Source organism: Gallus gallus, chromosome 6, assembly GCF_016699485.2.
Source record: "Gallus gallus isolate bGalGal1 chromosome 6, bGalGal1.mat.broiler.GRCg7b, whole genome shotgun sequence".
Classification (NCBI taxonomy): domain Eukaryota; kingdom Metazoa; phylum Chordata; class Aves; order Galliformes; family Phasianidae; genus Gallus; species Gallus gallus.
In genome coordinates, this window is record NC_052537.1 from 27,262,109 (window position 1) to 27,277,916 (window position 15,808).

At 38.8% G+C, this 15,808-nt stretch overlaps 1 long non-coding RNA gene across 4 annotated transcripts in view; it reads right to left on the minus strand.

Annotated features, from left to right (window-relative positions):
* Positions 1-15,307, minus strand: part of LOC101749898 — a 94,664-nt gene extending 79,357 nt beyond the window's left edge. For all 4 annotated transcript variants that reach the window (XR_005860985.1, XR_005860978.1, XR_005860974.1 and 1 more), the window contains exons 1-7: positions 15,154-15,307; positions 14,284-14,347; positions 13,609-13,731; positions 13,097-13,226; positions 11,848-11,900; positions 10,498-10,591; positions 3,411-3,578 (exon numbers count right to left, since the gene is read on the minus strand). This is a non-coding gene — a long non-coding RNA (uncharacterized LOC101749898). The remainder of the gene's footprint in view (positions 1-3,410; positions 3,579-10,497; positions 10,592-11,847; positions 11,901-13,096; positions 13,227-13,608; positions 13,732-14,283; positions 14,348-15,153) is intronic.
* Positions 15,308-15,808: the final 501 nt, after the last annotated feature.

Consider the following 15,808-nt stretch of genomic DNA (forward strand, 5'->3'; position numbering starts at 1 on the left):
TTCCTGTAGAAAGGCAGCCAGGTACCAGCCTGTGGCTGAGGAAAACACTACTGCAAATCTATGTGAGGTTGAGTGTTTCAGTGGTCAGGAATACATGGCTGTATCAGTAGGCACTGACAATTAAACACACCCCTGAGAACAGCTTTCTTATTTTCTCCTTGATGCCTCCATCACACCAGGAACTCAGTTGAATGTAGAGGAATGTAAGAGCAGCACTTAACCTCCGTATTTCATTTGTCAGGTGAGAAATGATAGAGCTATCCAAAGGCATGGAGTCAGAGCACACACTGCGTTGGCCTAGCATTTGGGAACTTCTCAGACTTATTATCTCCTCAGTTTCAAAGTATGTGCTTTACATACAAATGGGCTAAACGATTGCAAGCAGAGTCACTGATGTGAGTCACTGATGTGGGACAGCAATAAAAGCGTTTGAATGTTTTCCAGCCAAGGTATGTAACTCTTCTATTTGACAGTGAAGTGAATATTAATGAGAACTCACATATTTCAATCCTTCTGGGGTAAAGAAAGGATGGAGAAGGGAAGAGATTTCTGTGGTTTTACATTTTGTGTGTTCAACAAATTAATTCATTACTATGCTTCAGAGGATGCTTGATTAAATCTCTCCCAGTGCTGCTGTGGCCATCAGTTTTGCTGATGCCCAAGTGACCACTGTGGAGGTGACTCTGATTCACACAACAGAATATTCAATGTTGAAAAAGGAAAAAGAATAGCAGAGTTGACATTTCCTCTGCCTTTCCAAACTGTAGCTGCCATTCAGCTCAGTCTATCTTCTCCCTCTCCTAGCTCCTCTCCCTCTTCTTCAGGTTTCTTTGACACACTTTCACTCCAGTTTATGGTTTATTTTGTTTTGAGGATAATCTGTTCACCTTCTAAGGGAGTTTGGGAGATGTAACAGAATGGGTAGAAAGGGTTGAATGGGTTGACTGGCTTTGTTCACATGAAAAGTGAAGATCTGTCTTGCCAGCATGCATTACTTGTGATGGAAAGTGATAACAACAGTGAGGAACCTAAAATAATCCCCGCCCCAAGCATGTGCACATAGAGTGTGTGGCTGTAAACACTGTGCCCTGACATTAGATATACTCAGGTACTTGGGTTCCACTGGGTCTCAGAGGCTGACGTTTGACTACGTCAGGTTTCTCTTGTAAAAATGAATGAGTTTGCTGGAGCCTGTGCTTGGTGGGCACCCTGCCAAGATGTGAGCAGAGCCAATATTTCTATCATTCCCTCACCTCATTTTTTAATTTTTTTTTTAAGCGAGGTGCTGATTTCCAGCAGTGTTCCCCTTCAGTGCAGCACTTTGTGCATTAAGTTGATGATCTCAGCTAACACCCTCACTGTCTCTATAATGCAGACCCGAGACGGTATCAACAGCTTGAAAGAGTCTACTCCATGTCAAATATCAGGCTGCTGTAAATTCCCAATTGAACATTACCTTACTTGTGTTTTTCCCATGATTCTAATTGTCCGGTTCGCAGGCTGTGAAAATCTGATGGAAATCTACATCCACACAGAGTAAGATGGCTCCTTGGTGAAGTTTAGATAGTCTGAGTTCTTGATAAAGCCTGCTCACAGAGGCAATATATTCTGTCAGAGTAACAACCAGTTAGATATTAAGCTTTGTAAGCTTTGCTGGCCATTGAGCCTGCTATGCAGGAACTGAACACTGAGAAAATAGAACATTTTTCAAAGGTGTCAAAGTGATTCAAGAGAGTGTTAGGACTCAGCCTCCTGAATCATTTAGATCTCCTTGAAAAATGCTACCCATTAGATACAGAGAGAGGAACCTTCCGAGGATCTCTCAGGCTTTATGCAGAGAGACAAACTCAGCTTGTGCGCTTTGGCAGAGCTCCAAAGGAACAGAAGCACGGGGAAATCTAGAGGAGGAGCACGGCACAGGAGACCACATAAATTTTTTACCAGCTCTACCACTGTCTTGATGAGGCCTTTAAAGTACTCACAATGCTGTTTGGAAAAGCTTTCTGCCAAACAGGAGGAAGAGTGCAAACTGTGTTTTTTCCCCTCATTATTAAGTCAGGAGAGAGTTTGCCCTAAAAGATTAAAACATTATTTTGACTATAGTCATATACTTATTTAGCCTAAAAATCATTCTTCGCCTAAACTAATTAAAAAAAAATCCAGTAACCTGAGGAAGCTAATTTGGTGTCAAATGCTGCACTGTAAGCAGGGTTAAAGTGTTTCCTTGTGTTTGCTCATCTATACTTTTTATTTATTTGCTTCAAGCTATTTCCTGGTGCACTCCACAATACCCTTCCCTACCTCTCTTTGAGCTCATGGTCTTCAGGAGTCTACATTTTCTCTTATCTTTGACTGCAGGTGAATCACCTCATTGCAGCTGGCTCTGTTCTGAACTCCCTTCATTTTGCCTCTTACTGTCCAGATCTTGCCTGAACTGAACAGAATTTTCTTAAACTTACTACTACTCTAACTTTAATACTGTTTTTTTCTTCACTGTGACGTGACTTTTGCAGCTTTTTTTTCAGACTGACCTATGAAAAATCACTTGCTGATCCACTTCTTCAACATTAATCAGTCTTATCTATCTTATCAGCATGTGCCTGTGGATTTGCTCTAAGTGATTAAAGTGATATCTCAAGGATCTCCTAAATGTTCCTCCTTTGTTCCTCCTCCTCCTAAATGTTCCTCATTTGATTTTCATCCCCATTTTCACTGTTATCCTTCAGAATGACAAAAGTCCAGCACAATTTTTTGTTTTTCAGAATGATGCTGAGAACTTCTAATTTTTTTTTTAATGCTGCTGGTCTTTGATACAAAAAAAACCTGATAATTTGTGCACATGTAATTATAACATTCTCATTGGCTTGGAATGTTGTTATTTACCCTACATAAATCATTAGAAGTAGCAGAGCTTTAATTCACCTCATGGTGTTTCTGTTATTAACTGATTTGAAGATCAAACTTAACAGTAGAACCATTATTATTTTTTTTTTTTTAATACCAAAGCACTTTTTCCTCTAGAGAAATGATGAACAAAAATTCTGGTGTGCTATCCAATAATTCACCTGGCCACAAGGTTTCTACATGGCCATAAATCTGGAGCAGGAAGATGTGAACTCTAAAGGCCAGGGAGAATAATGACATGAAAAGGTCATGGCAGAGAAAAAAAGGATTGGATAGGTGCAGTTATATTAGTTGGGATAAAGTTAAAAATGTTATCAAATTTTATGCTTTGGGATACAAAGTGAACACCAGCTGAGCTCCCAAAGAAGTTCTTCCTCTGCCCAAAGAGTGACAGACATTTTAGTTTTATTCCAATTGGAATAACTGGTGACACATGCACAATTTTTTATCTTCCTTTGCTGAAAGTGGTATTGCCAGTTTTCAGACGTTAAACAAACCTGTGTTACCTTGTCATTTCGTAATTCCCTTCCTTCGATAGGCTCTGCATCCTTGTGTGAGGGAAGAGCAGGCATCATTCTGGTCCCAGTGTAAATTCTCAGCAGCGAGGACACTTCCACTTCAGTTTACCAAATTCCAAACAAATATTTTTTTGTGACTGGTGAAGAGGACAAAACCTGGAGGAGACAAAGGAGACATTACAAAAACAATTTCAGAGCAATGGAAACAAAACATAGTATAGACCCCAAATCAAATATTTGCAATTGCCTCTTTTTGTTTCTTCTCTACCATAAGCAATAATGAATAAAATAGTCAGACAGGAACCCTACGCTCCCTCAAAAAAGTGAATCAAACACATTCGCTGTGCTGATGTAACTAACATAAAAGTGATATAAAGACACAGAAGCCACCATTTATTTCTTCTAGAGAGATGTTTTCTTGCAATGGAAGCCAATTAGTGTTTTTCTCTGAAGAAACATGAAAATACCAGAAATAACAATTTTGTCTGAAAAGAAACAAACAGTGTAGAAATACACTTGATCAAGAAAGACAACTTAACGTACCTTCAAAAAATTGAGAAATAGAGAAAAAGAGACTGCTGCAGTTTTCCAGAAAAACATAACGTGAATTTGCTATAAATAATGTTGAATTTCTGATTTTTTCCATTAACATAATCTACTGAAAATATTCCATTTCAGACCATGTCCCACTTTGCCAATTTTCCAACTTAATTATTTCCTTTAAACACTGCAGAAAAGATGCTTCTAAAGTATATTATAAAAGTACTATTGTTGCTTGTTGAGCTCATGAGTTTAAGTAGGAGGAAATTATTTTTCTCAAATCTTTTTCTAGATCATGCAGGAAGACTGTTGTTTCTCTTCATTTTTATGTTTTGAAACCTTACTTTTTTTTCTCTTCTGGGTTGTACCATTCTCTTCCCACAGATGATGATTTTTTTAATATTACAGTAGCCTTGAAGACAGATGTGAGTCTGCATTGTGAGAACCTTTAGGTGTTGGGAAATAAAGTAGGTGCCGTGATTCAATCCAGCAATGTGCCTGTCTGTGTGCAATCAATTGTTATGGCCTGAATGAACAATTGGATGACCACTAGAATAATGAGATAAATAGTTTATCTGTGCAAATACGTATTTGAGCTGATCACTTAACAGGCTGCCCAGGGAGATGGTTGAGTCCCTGGAGGTGTTCAAGAGATGTTTAATGTTGTACTAAGGGACATGGTTCATTGGGTAATATTTGTAGTAGGTGCATGGTTGGACTGGATGATCTTGGAGGTCTTTTCCAACCTTTGTGATTCTGTTCATTCTTAGCCATTCTTAATGTCCAGGACCAAACCCCAATTTGGATAATCTGCTAAATGCTGTCAAAAAAGAGTAGGAAAGAATGTAAGCAAGCTTGTATTGCCAAATGAAAGATGGCCAGACAGTTCTTTGACAGGAAGTCCTAACTGTCATGAAATACCACAATTTTTTTGGTATAACAAATGACAGAAAAGCACAGAGAAGACATTTGAATGTGTTGGGCACGACGACAGAAGAGGATGACCAGAGAATTCTGGAAGGATGCAAATGTTGAAGTTGACACACCTTAGGGAATTAATATCGTGCATCTGGAAACTATAACCGTGCTCCTGAAACTCAGGAGCTGACTGGATCCATTCCTTCCCCTATCTTGCCAAGAGGGAATAAAATGGGTAAATTAATCTTGTTCCTGGATGATTTTGAGTATTTTTCATGACATTGTTTTTCCTTATCTAGATATCCGAGCAGTATTAACTGCCTTCATTTTTTTGGCTACAGGTAAGATATCTTGACTTATGTGCACAGATAACTAATCCATTGCTGAAGAGCTTTGTTGTGGAAAGATTACACTTAGAAAACAGATTGTGTAAGTGACAGAAATCCTACATTTTTCTTTTCTAAACACATGTATAATTTAGCACTAGAGTACTGAAGTCATTTTTTTCAGCATGTCTTCCTCTATAGAGCATTTGGTTAAAAAATAATAATATAAATACATGATGAGATATGTGCAGAATAAAAGGACCCACACCTATGGCAGTACTGCCAGTTCAGTGCACCTAAATAAAATCAACATAGAATCATAGAATTGCTCAGGCTGGAAAAGACCTTCAAGATCATCAAGTCCAATTGCAACCTAACCATACTACCCGAACTCTAACAATCCACTGCTAAATCATGCCCCTGAGAACAGAAATGTAGCTAAAGCCGAACAGGGCCGTTTGCTTCCTTTTTGTTATGCAGAAGTCTTCACATCTCTGACACTGGTAATTTTATTCCAGAGATCATTTGTTCCCACCGTTGCTGCTGTGAAAAAATATCTTCTGAGCATCCCTCCTTAGGGGATACCTAATGTCCTTTGGAGGCAAAGATACCCTTGCAAGGCACTCTTTGCCTTTTGATCCAACTTTAAATGTACTCATCAGTACAGTACTATTTCAGTTCAGCTCTTTTGATGATATCTATGTAAATATAGTTACAAAACCAAACCAACCAAACAAAAACAAACAAACAAACAAACAAACAAAAAAAACAACAGACAATGAGACCCCTACATACAATCTTGACATCTCATCAGATTTTTATGATCTTGTCTCTATATATCAAGCTATACTGTTTGCTTGTCCAGCACTGACTACTATGGCAGTGAGTGTTATCTACTGTATTAGAGGAGAAATGGATCAAAGTGCTTTTGTATGTTACACTTGACTATAAAAATTTCTGTACATGATTGTTGCAACCAGGGAGTGAAATCATTTATCTGTGCTATCAGATGCTGAACTCATTAATGGTACCCAGGCATCTAACCTTGGAACTGAACAAACTAACAACACGATAGTAATAATAATAATTCATCTGGTATATTCAAACCACAACATCAGACAGAGGATTAATCATGTGATATTTTTATAGTTTTCATTTCTAATCTTAGGAATAATCTAGAACTTTGGTTGTGATGGGAAGAAAGTAATTAAGGCCATTTGCTTCAATCTTTCACATCCTCGAGGCCCAGGTTAGAAACATACTCATCTATCACAACCTGACATGTTGAATGAAAGAAGAAACATGAGGTTGAAATCTTTGCACAGAGGCTATTTTTAACTAGAGAATAACTCAAAATACAATGGAAGATGACAAGAAAAGGGAAGCACACAGAGGCTGTCAAGAGTATGTCAAAGTTGCAATGTCTATGACAAGAAAATCAGCATGAGGCTTTTTTATTTCTCATCCTTTTTTTTTTAAGCCATCATAATAATTCTTAAATATGTGATTAGTATGTTAGCTAAAGATTAATAGTCTTTGTTTATAAAAAGTCAAAGGAAAGCTCACTGATAACTTCCCTTGGGTGGCTACAGTCCCCGGAACAGAGTTTTAATGATAGGAATTATTTGGAAGATATAATAAATCTGGCCCCGTTGCTATTGGCTTCAGATTTTAAGGACCAGATGACACTCTGCTGCAAATTATCTTTTAGACTCTCTTGGTGTTTAATTAATTTGATAGGAGACAGTATAGGCTTTTGGTTAATGGTTTCATATAGCTCTCCTGTATGACTGCTTTGCTGTTAAAATTTCTTTGACTTGAGGGTAATTTTAGTTAAACAACAGTTAGGCAGACTGTTGAGGAAGTCCAGATGGCTGCTTTATAGCTGTTCGAGATGCCATGTTGGTACTAAAAAACAGTGACAGTAGTTGCAAAAGCAAATTTTCTCTTCTGAAGATGTTCTGCTTTATATCAGCAAATGCTCTAAACCGCAGGCATCCATCTGACAGTACAAAACCAGTTTAAAAGAAGTTGAAATCCCAAACACCCACCGCAATCCAGTGAAGTCAATCATTGCATTAATTTCATTAGAACAATAAACACTAGAGGGTCAAACCTTTATGCAGTGTTCAGTACATCCCTGCAAACTAACAAAACTCTCAATATTTGAAACCTTTGAAACTTCAAGTAACAAGGCAAGTTGTTCTTCCCTTTCACTTTGGGTATATGAACTTTTTTGTGATGCTGCCCCTTCTTTGAAAGTCTTCCTCTGTAAGCAAGGTGGCACTGATTGTCCTATTTCAAGACAGCCGAAGTGATCTGCTGAAGCTGTTGCTGCTGCTATCTCATGAATAAGAAAGAGGTTTTTTGGAGTCAAAATAAAACAAATGCCCAGAGAGTGAGGAAGAAAGAGCAACAAAGATAAACATGCTGCTTCTGTTACTTATGGTTTTGCTTAACGTGTCTGTATAAGTGGGAAATGGATTCTCCACATATCCTTATCAGCTGCTTAGAGCCAGGCTAAGGTATGTTGCTATCAGACTACTTAGCTGCCTCACAGGCTCTTTTTTAATCAAACTGGATTCTTTTCATTATCAAAAGGCACAGAAGGAAGAAAGGAAAAAGACTTGGAGAAGGAAAAGCACACAAAGAGAAGTGAGCAGCAGTGGGAAGATAAGTTATGCTCCAGGTGAGAAGCATTAGTTATATTTTTGTGGCACGCTTTGGTCAGGGTTTCTCAGAAGGTCAGAGAAATAAAGGTCGAGTGCTACTTCAGCGGTTGCTGAAGTATCCAAGGACTGCAAGGAGGGCAGAAAAGGTGGAGAAGGTTATTTGTTTCTGCCCATTTCTTCTGTTGATCTCAGCAACAAATTAAAAAGATCTCAGCAGAGGTGTTTTCTCATCATTCACTCAGCTCACAATTCATTCTGATGATGCATCTGTTTAGTTCAGGGATTGCCACTATTTATCAGCGGATCCTAAGCTTAGTGATAAAATGGTAGCAGCAGATTTAATGTTTGATTCTGTCCCTTTTTCCATCTTTAATTTTAAGCATACCTTAACAAAAACGTTTTTTTTTTTTTTTTTTTTTTTTTTAATCTTGGCAAACGTAGTGTATTAAGTCTGTGTTCCACATTCAACCTTGACAACAGATACGTTTTCTTTTGAAACTCTTACAGGAACATTTTCCTTTTTAAACCTCATTTCTTTCTTTACACAATCTTTATGCTAAAAAAAAAGAAAACCCAAGTGATGCAACGCATTTAATCTGTGCAACTACAGCTATTGATTTGGCATCCGGAAGGAATTGATCACCAGATTTATATCCTCTCCTCCATTAAATTAACTAGTCTTCCATGACCATATTCACCAGAGACAAGTCCATATGAAGAAATATATTTTCTATTAATTCCATGTAGAAAAAATCAATGTAGTGTCCCAGAACTTAGTGTTGAATTTCATCTTACTCAAGTTTATACAAGATCTCATTCCTTTATACGTTGTGACAGTATTTTATTTTGCACTCACTGGTGCAATGAAGAGAACAGAAGATGAATCATGCCTGAGTGAGGCAGAGCTTAAATGCTCCATCAGCACCTGAAGTGGTTTTGTTCTTAAGATTCTCTGCCTTTCTCTCTGAATTCTGGGGGATGTCTGTGGGGTGCTGGTGTACAGCTGGAGTACTTCATCCCATGTAGCAGGAGCACTACAGCACAAAGTCCAGAAATGATCAGTTCATTCATTTTACCAATAGTTCGACTTGTCAATAGAGACCTAAATACAAATAACCTCTGGCAAGCGGGTGATGAGACACTGGAAGAGGTCAAGAGAAGATGTGGGTGCCCCATCCCTGGAAGGTGCTCAAGGCCAGGTTGGATAGGACTCTGAGCCCTGATCTGATGGGGACACCCAGCCCAAAGCAGGGGGTTGGAACTCGATTCTGGTGTTATGGTTCCTTCCTACCTAAGCCATTCTATGATTCTATGAATACTGATGGGTTCTCCAGGACTCACTGACATTATTAACTACTGTGATATTTACAGCAGTTTTTCTGTGCTGAAAACTATTCCTAATGATGAGTTTATCAGGCTTATATATGTAAACTGTGTTTGAAAAGAGTACAGCAGAGATTTCTCTTTGGGTAATGCTGATGATACATTAGGTGTAAACAACACTACATTACTCTAAACTCTGAGCAGGATAGTTTTTCTCTGCTTCAATTATGCAACTACTTCTCTATAGCATGTTTTCAATGACAGGAAATTTCTGAGCCAGTAGTAGATTGCTTTACTGAAACTACATTTCAGACATCTGGGCTGTCCAAAGATTTTCCATTTCTTATGTCAGATTTCTGAAGCAGTGGGGCAGGTTTCAATGCAACCCAGCAGCCAGGCTTTGCTGCCAGGACTTCCAGTAGGCTCAAAAGTGTGAACAGGGTTGGACAGCAGCTGCCAAAAATTAGATTAGCTTAAAATCATCACAGAACTGCAGCCTGAGGAACCTAATGATGGCAGAACATGTTCTGTGCTAAATATCTTGTATTATCAGACACGTATTCTTCAAACCCATCTCTCTTCCTGTCCTTTCTGCTTCTTTCCCAGTCTCCCTTAAGCTAGATGTTAAAACAAACAGTACTTAAGTAGGAGACAAACGTTTGATTGTTTGATATTGAAGTGAGTTTCTGATTAGGTTAAAATATCTCTCAGTGCTCCAGAATGCATCTCTTTTCATCTGGGAAAAAATCTTACATGTAAATGAAATACCAACATAAATCTACAGAGAGCTGCTAAATCACTTCCAACTTGCAGCTGATATTACCGTCTTAGAAAAGTTCCACAAAGGACTTCAGACAGGTACAAAGGAAGTAGGCTAAAGCATAGACATTGGGTTATTCGAGCAGAAGGCTGAGGTCATTCTGAAGAGTTTTTCTATTTTTCTGTTTTTCATGTTTTGTGAAAAATCAATATTCCTCTCAGATATGTTATATGGTACATTGAGCTGCATAGCAGTAGCTTTGCACTGCATGTCCCTGACACTCTTTGAAGCTGCTAGACTTGGATAGAATTCAAAGTAACAACAGATTCCACTAGAAAGACTGAGTTAGAAACTTCAAACCAGATCTAATTTCTTCAGCTGAAAGCAGTGGACTTGTTCCTTTCACTTGTTTTTCAGGGCTATGGTCAACCCTTTACATGGACAACAAATTGGACATATTGAGACATCATGTTCTCACCACACAATAGCAAGTGATTGCAGCAGTGGAGGTGGAGAACATTTGAGATTGGACTGACCTTGTGAAGACTGAGTGACTCACAGCACTGGAAAAGAGAGTGGCTCTTACCAAGACCAAGAGCGATATGCGTGCTTGCTGAATGTGTGACAGCACTGCAAAAAGATAGAAAAAATAATAACTGTAGAATCATAAATAACTGTAGAATCATAGAATGGCTTGGGTTGGAAGGAACCTTTAAGACTATCTAGTTCTAGCCCTCCTGATATAGGCAGGGATATCTCCCTCTTGAGGAGATTTCTCAAAGCTCCCTCCAGCCTGGTCTTGAACGCCTCCAAGGAGGGGGCATTCACAACCACCCTGGGCAATCTGTTCCAGTGTATCACCACCCTCACGTTGTTTGCATGAGCAAGTTGCCAACAGCCTGTACTGCTCTTAAACATACAGAATCCATGACTGACTTGACATTTCCATGGTGCATTTTAACAGCTGCAATATAATCCCCTAGTCCTGCTGAAACCAAGAGTAAAGAGATGTCGCTCTCACATTATATAACAAAACAATCTGGAAACACATTTCCTTCCTTTTGGTTTATTCTTCTTTCCCTGATCACTAATATAAGATCAAAAGTTAGGGGGAAAGCATAGTCTTACCCAAATAGAACGTAAAGGATATTGAAATCTTATCTCTTCCTTCTAAAAGAAGACTTGAAAAGACATAAAAATTTCCAGAAACTGAAAAATCAAAACTCAAATTTTGACTGATTTTATTGTATATTATCAATTGGAAAAAAAAAAAAAAAAACCGAAAAGCAAAGTAAAAAGTACCTTCAAAGTGTAAGAAAATCTGCACGGGTTTAGTGCCCCAAAATCAGGCTGTGGACATCAGCTTATTGAAAGAACTGGCATGTAAAATTGAAGGCAAGGTGCCTCAAGATCATTTGTAATTTTGACACAAAATGGAATTTTTCAGATGAAAGTCTCGCTGAAAGTGAATATATCTTGACAGACAAGTCAATCAGGGAATGACTATGAGCACTGATGTGATGCCACTGTGAGAAAAGTTGATGCAGATCTGATGGACTGTTCTGCAGCCCAACGTGTATGATAGCATACAGACTCTTATATGCCAGATGTCTGACGGAAATGGACTCAGTCACTTAAGGAAATCTAGTTCCAGAATTGCACACCAAAATATATCAGTTTCATTTTCGTGTAGAAAGTGTGTTAACCTCATCTCTTTAAGGTAATGTTAGATTTCATCAAAATTTGTGCTTTATAATCTAAAAATATCCCCAAATCTCTCCTCGTCTCTCGGATACTATTGCCCTTTGAAGATATATTGGCATCATGACATGTCTGTGGCAAAAATAAGGCGATAGATCAAGAAAGAGATCAAAAGAGTACAGTACCTTATTAATTAAACAGGGATGTCAGTAGACCAAAAAGAATTTTCTTGCAGTCCCTGTGGCAATGAAATACAAATGATTCAAGCATGAGTTACCACAAAGTTTTAGGTCTGATTTTTTGTTCTACAAAACAACACATGGTTTGAATTTCCAGTCAGAGCTCTTGGTAATTTTGCTCTATTCTGACTTGTGTAATACCCTGACTGAGGACACAGAGAGATAAGGGTCCTCTAATGGCTTCGTATACAATCATACTGCAAGCCCAGCTAACAGCATGGAGGCTGGATTTGCTGTGAAAACTCACTTCCCATCATCAATTATTTAGAATGTTGGCCACCATTTGGAGATGAATATTTTACATGTTAGGTCTGTCTGCCTGGGCTTCCAAGACTGACAGACTGTGGATAGTTTCAGCCAGAATGATTCTTTTGTCACTGCTGAAAACATGGTAAAGAGAGAACATATTACACTGGCTTTATTGTAAAGGATCGTGATCTTTTCTCTGAACAGTGACCTTTCCCTCTGCTCTGGAGAAACGATTTACATTTGAGAACAAAAGAAACTCTTTCCAGTATCTTTTGTCATTCCTGTGAAAACAGTCCAAATCTGATCAAGAAATAATAATAATAAAAAAAAATTGCATACCACCCATTTTCTGGAAACTCCATATTTAGCCATTATAACCTCTAAAAATTTCACTCTCCCTAAGCCCTGGTCCAAAGCCTTGGAGATCTGCTTAACACACTGTAGCATGCTGAAATCTAGTATACTGGTTCTGTGCAGCTTGTTTTTAAAAACAACTTCTGAAAGACAGTGTGTATTAATTTTAATAATGCAGGTTGTATATCAACTGCAAATTGGCAGGAATTAATGTGCTGGGGGAAGCTGTTTATAAAATGAAAGTATTCTTGATGACACTGAAGTTCTGGCAAAAGATTGGGAAATTACCAAGAGAGGACTGCCAAGAACAAACAGATAAGGGTAGGCTGAAACAATCCACTGCAATAACAAATGAAATTAGATATTTTTAACAGAAGGTGTACATGAGGAATGGTCCTGTGACTCATAGTCATTACCTTGGTACCTTTATGTAGCAAAATTAAGACATTTGATTGGGAAATGTCAAGGAAAGCAGTACAAAAGAGAAGAACTAAAGGCACTAACAGATCTGACCTGAGGTTCTAAACATTGTACTCTCATGCATCTTGCCCACTTGGAGTAGGAAAATGCAGTGTTTGCATGTTCTACTTACATGTACTTTCTTGGCTTATTTCATGGGTGTGCAACCTTTTGGCTTGCCTGGATCACACTGAGTCAAGACAAATTATCTTGGGCCGCATAGTTGCTCCAAAAGTAATGCCTCCGATTTATTTCCATGGAAACTACAATACATTGAGCACAATAAAACAATTGGATAGAGCAAATTGTCAGTTACAAAACACTATTTTTCAGCAGAGTCACCACCATTAGCTCTGCATTTTCACCAGTGATGAACAAGAGCCTGCATGCTGTGCTCATAAAAGTCTGCACCAGTGGAGGTGACCCACCATTTCCACTGCTGAAATGCACCACCCCTTGCCTCTTTGTGCTCACATCCACTTCTTGGCCTCCATAAACATTCAGCAAGTGTTGATGAATGTCAACGGGAGCCATTTTTTCTTCAGGAAGGAATTCAGTGATGTACCTTTACTTCATATGCACTTCTACATCAGACTCCATTTTGTCCAAGATTTCCATATCTGTTTGCTCTTTGAAAGAGAGTACCTTTGAAATACAGTGGCCAGTGGTGGTCTTGCTGATGCTTTATGTTGGCCCACTTAGATGATGAAGAACCAGGATCCATGTTAAGTCACTCAGTAGCTTAGGATAGATGGTGGATTGGCTCATCTAGAAAACCAACAGCCACAAACCACTGGAAACTTGTGGGAGGAAAGGAGTTGCTGGCTGACTTCAACAGAAAACATATTGTGGAAGACCAAGAAAAAAGCATTTCACTCTGTAGGAAAATTGGGAATTTCTACAGAAAGTCCGCTTGCCCACATAAGGAACTTTTTAACAAACCACAGAAATTAGATGTAAGACAGCACACAAAAAGTAGAAAGACAGGCAACAATATGATAACGCTGCTCCTGCAGGACTGAAAAGAAGTCCACAGTCTAGCTGGAGCAAAAGCTAGCTAAAAAAAAGCTATCAAAATGCATGATAGTGTCAAAGGAAGTGCTGAATGGGAAGACAGTGTGGTGATGGATGACACAGGGAGGGCTGAAGTGCTCCCTGCCTTTCTCACTTCAGCATTCACAGGCAGACTGCTCCTGTACTTACAGGTACACTAGCACAACCCAGAAAGAGGAAGACAATCATCAGTGCATGAGGAACAATTTGGGAGGCTGTCAGGCTAAGCGGCAATGACTAATCACATTGTAAATTGAGTCTAGTTACCTCACATTAGTGGCATATTTTTGTCTCCAGCCTCTTTAGTAATTTCTTCTGTAGGCTATTTTATCTACAAGAAGAGGAAAAGTGTAAAAGAGAAAAAGATAACACAGCTGACAAGCATTATGTCTACTGAGTTGGAAATGACCTGATCCTGCACGTAGCACTCTCAGTGGGGATCATGCCTATTCTATGCCTATGGTAACTGAGGGGCTGCAAGAGCACAGCTGCAGTGCTGTGGGTACAAAGAAATGCTCATCAAGTGCTCATCTCTTCCCCTCTCTCTCAGTCTCACAAATCCCCCCTCCTCAAAATTAAAATTTAAATTGGAAGTTCAAAAGGTGTCAGGGCTAACAGGGGTTACTCATGCAAATCAAAGGCCAAAGAAACACCTAGCAACCTGACCAGAGTCATAATGTCTGCATTAATAAAAAAAAGCCAGTCAAATCCAATGATTAAGTCATTAGTTATGAAAGCTCTTCATGTTCTAGCAATTTCTTTTCTGTGCTTAGAGAGCAATGTGCTACACTGAATCATAATAATGTAAAAAAACATTCTGAAAGCCACAGTTCAGTTGTAATTCAGCATCTCCCATGAGCAAGCTAGCAGCACATTTTCGAAAGACAGGACCCCACAGTGCTGCTCTTTCACCTTAAAAACCCCACCACTGAAATATCCTCCATACCAGTTCAAACTCCAGAGGTGAATGGGCCCTAGAGTTACTTCAGTAGGAAACTGCCCTCAGAGATGCTGCCTCTAGGGGGGAGAGGGAGGGAAAGCTTCATGCAGGGGGCTGTGAACAGTGATTTATTATTCGACACATGATTATGTGAAAATTTATCTTCTGTTACAAGAGAAGACAAAATGCTATCCTACCTTACACAGTAAATGTTAGATGTAACCAAGCAATGACTCTATCTTGTGGAGAAGAAGTGGTGTAACCAGAGTTGCATAGACTTCTCCATGATCTTCTCAGTGGATGAGTAATGCAGCTTTCCAAACTGAATTTACTGCATGCCCTTGGAAGTAGAGTTGTAAGCACAGAAAGTGGGAGCATGGCTTATTTCATAAATGCAGGTGAAATATTCCATAATCATAAGAAAGTAGGGAAGTCAAAGAGCATGAATATGTCCAGTTGCACATGACCAAGAAGCACACACAAACTCCTTGCTGATGACTTTCTACATCACATGCCCTGATCCAGGGGCAAACACACTACCCTCAGGATCTAGGGAGTTTTACAAATAAGGTGCATTCAGCAGTTTTTCAGCCACTGCCAATTGTATCAGGTGATTACTTTGTTAAAAGGTCTTACTTTCAAAGCAAAAAGATGCATTTAAAGTGAACGAAGAGATGAACAATAGGGAAAAGATTGTGAATGTGGTCTGTAGGCAAGCAGAGTGTTTCACGGACTGCCACGAAGATTTAAAATGATCTTTAAATAACGAATCAATAAAAATACAAATTGATATTCACGTTATCCCCAAGGATACAGAAATGACATTAATGCTAAGAATGTTTTATTGCATTT